This window comes from Solanum pennellii, chromosome 12, assembly GCF_001406875.1.
Source record: "Solanum pennellii chromosome 12, SPENNV200".
Taxonomy (NCBI): Eukaryota; Viridiplantae; Streptophyta; class Magnoliopsida; order Solanales; family Solanaceae; genus Solanum; species Solanum pennellii.
The window spans coordinates 51,199,362-51,203,328 of record NC_028648.1 but is presented as its reverse complement, the minus strand read 5'-3'; the positions used below and the strand labels follow the sequence as shown (position 1 = coordinate 51,203,328).

Below are 3,967 nucleotides of genomic sequence, written 5' to 3'. Positions count from 1 at the left end.
TTTGCATTTTGTTTTTAAAATTTGTCAAGATGATGTAGGTTGTTGTTTTATCTACTAATCAAGAATTACGCAGCTTGATAAGCTGCATTTGCTTGCATTTTTATATGCAGTATTAGTGCATTTTGTTAACAGAGGACCAAATTGGCCTCAACTTATTACTTGTTGCTTTGAGTGGTAAGATGAGAATTGATACTATAGAACTATTTTTGTTATTTCCTGCAAATTTTGACTTTAATAATTAATCTCAAACATAGAGTAAGGCTAATTGAAAAGCAAAAGAAAATCCTTTTTTTTAATCTTAATTGTATATGTGAAGGTATAAAAATGCTTCATTGAATCTTGTCCAAATGCAACCAATAAATTCCCTTAAACTTCCTTTAAAAGGATGCCATCTAACCCTATAGATGGTCTCAAACCAGCTCTCCAACCACTTTTCAAAGACTGAATACAAATATACATTCTAAAAAACATTCTTTGTCCGTGTTCCAACAAGGCCTCTTTTGATATGCTTATAATCACATCAATATCAGGGTTGTTGTCCCTTAACTCCTTACCATAACCCTCCAATTTATTGAAATCATCAACATAGCTACCATCAAATTTCTCTAGCACTTAAGACTTTTAACCCTCTTCATTTTTGAATAGCTAATATTAAGCCCAAAATTATCATCCACAATCTTTCTCATTTCAGTCACCATACACGTAGGATCATATTGGACCCTCTTCTTCAAGTACTGTGCTAGAGCTTGTTGAGTAACTCTTCTATTTTTGAAAGCGTCTGGACATATGTTTTGTTTGCAAGGTATTAATTTTAATCCTTGCCCTTTCTTAACTTCAGAAATCAGAAAAACAAAAGGAAAACTAACAATACACTTATATCTAACTCTAACAAAGTCACTCTTATCAACCCTAAGGGAAACCATCCTAGCAATTGAATAGTAGCTTACAACCGTTTTAGCTTCATCAAGGTTCTTAAAGCTTATACCTTTTCCAACTCTTTAAAGTTGCCAAGTTGATCATTAACTTATATTTTTTTTCCAACCTAAAGGATTCCAATTCTTTTCTATTGTGGTCATTAGGATAAGGTTGATTTTCATCATTTTCTACCTTGCTTGATTCACCTTTAGTTGCAGCATCTACAATAACTAGATAAGGTTCATTTTCATCATTTCTTCCACACTTGATTAACCTTCAGTTGCAGCATCTACCATGACTAGGTAAGGTTCATTATTCTGGCTAATGTCAATAGCTGGAACAACATCATCCCCTCATCTACTGAAAACAGTTCAAGTACACCAAGCTTAACAAACAATGCCTTTTGAATTGTTCTTATGCCAGAATCCTCTTCAATCAAATAATTCCTTCCAGAAGATCCTTTGAGTAGAAGTTGTTGGACATTAACAAAATCTAACTTTTCATAAAATTCACATATGTCTGTATATGACAATAAATCTGGACCATACTCCTCCCAAACAATAGTCAATTATTTAATGTAAATAATTCTAGGTGTCAGTACCTACTTGCCCCATAACAGAATAATAGGTCTACCTTGTCGACCATTCTTCATGAATGGGACATTATAGACAAAAAGTAAAGAGAAAAAGATTGTATTAGACAACAACAGAAATTAAAAAAACAAAGAACTCTACCAAGAGTAAAGGAATAGGGACCACATGCTTCAAAGAAAATCTTTACATATGCAAAAACATATAATACAATACCTAATCTTCAAAAAATGGACCATTCAATAAAATATTTCACCTAACACAGTAAAGACAGGTCTGACTAACAAATACACAAATAAAAAAGAATAATAAATCAAAGATATATACAACAAACAAAGGTAGAAAAGAACAAGCTTGAGACAACAATATAAAAATCCTAACTCGATATCAATATAGTAACACAAAACACTAACATAAATAGACAACATGAAACAAACTATTGTATCACCATAAATAATTGTTAAAAAAGCATAGAAAACATAGAACATTAACATAAATAAACATCAATTTGTAAAACAAGTAACATCAATAAAAACGTAAACCCTAACACAAATTCCGAAGTGAAAGTTCTTACTTGGGTTGAAGTCGAGATTGTGAACAAAAATACCCTTGCAATCTGAAATCTTCACCGATGAGTGTAGTTATCACAATAAAAGCTACTAAACCTACTCTAGATTGTGCAATAAATTGGGGGAAATGAAGTGTTTATTTGAGAACAAGATTTTAGGGTTATTTTAATTAGATGAGTTGGGTTCTTTTTGTATTGAGTTGGGTCGAGAGGGCGGGTTTAATAACTATTGGGGCGGATTAAGTTAAAATGGGTGAATTTTGAATTATGTTGAATAATTGGATTACAACCAATGGTTGAGTACCACGTAATTAAAAGTATTATTTAATTGTTTTAGAGATAATGCACAAGTACCCCCTCAACCTATGTGTGAAATCTCAAAGACACATTTATACTATACTAAGGTCCTATTACCCACCTGAACTTATTTTATTAATAATTTTCTACCCCTTTTTGGTCTACGTGGCACTATCTTGTGGGTCCAACACTGGTTGACTTTTTTTTCAAGCTAGTGCCACGTAAGCCGATAGATCAGGTGGGTAATAGGACCTTAGTATAGTATAAGTGTGTCTTTGAGATTTCGGGCATAGGTTGAGGGGTACTTGTGCATTATCCCATTATTTTACTTAGTGTTCCGTTAATGAAGGGGGTAAAATTGGACCCAAAGATGGATGGGAAGGGTATTTGGGGGTCAATAGGTGGATGAGGGTATTTGTATGACATTTTCAATACTCTGAGGGTATTTTAGGCCCTTTTCGTTATTTGATTTATTTTAAGTAACCACAAACAATTGTAATGCAGAATTAGTTACCAGTGGACATTAAATACGCAAAGATTTATCTTAAATTTTAACATGATGGAAATTATTTAGTAATACCTAAGAATATGATTTCTAGGTGACTGAAAGGTCAAACATATTACATAAGTCCTATAGGCATGGTTTTCAAAACCCCAAGTAACATATAAAGTAATATAAGCCTTATGATCAAGATTTCTTAGTAGAACATGCTAAAAATCATAATAAGATTCAGAAAAAATCTATAGGCATGGTGTTTAATTATTATTAGTCAATTTCTCAACTTTTATTGTATTAACATGCGAGGCGAAATTCTAAAAGTCAAGATTATAACAAATTATGACACATATTTATGCTAAGTTGATTAATCGGATAAAATCAACAAAGGTTGATTTCAAGCCACTTATTAAACGATTCTAAGATGTTTGCACAATTCTACGAATCAATTGATAGGCAAGTTGTAACAATCACACATAAATAAAATAAATAAATAAATAGTTAGCACGAATATCCCTTCCCCCTTTAGATGATCTCTAAGTTATTTCATATAGAGTTTTAGAGTTTACTATAAGATTATTACAAAATCAAATAGAAAGAATTATGAATACAAAATTGAAATATGAAATTAAAACAACTAGTCCCACTCCAGAAATCCATCCCCTAATGACTCTTCAAATATAATTCAAAGTTTCCCAAGCCCTACTAATTGAAAGAAGCAATACACTACCAGTAATATCAAACAATACATAATAACATCCATTTACACTTGACATGATAAGATATGCATATATTTATTTTGGGCAACATATTACACAAATACAATCACACATGTAGAATCACACATTTAGAAAAGAAGAAGAAAATTAACCCTCATGTTTCTTTTATTTATCAAAATCCATTTTTGGATTTATGCATAACAATTAGTAAATAATGACGCAAAAATTGAATACATGTATGAGAGATACTATCAAGCTAAGCACTTAAAGAATAATCAGTGGTGAAGACAAGTTGATTCCACACTATTCGACCCGAACACAACAAAATACTTCTTAAAGGTTCATCGGAAATTCTATTTGTAACGACCTTTTTAGTCGTTTT

At 31.6% G+C, this 3,967-nt stretch overlaps 1 pseudogene; it reads right to left on the bottom strand.

Moving 5' to 3' along the window:
- Nucleotides 1-298: 298 nt before the first annotated feature.
- Nucleotides 299-1,560, bottom strand: LOC107006338 (annotated as a pseudogene).
- Between the last annotated feature and the right edge of the window lie 2,407 nt (nucleotides 1,561-3,967).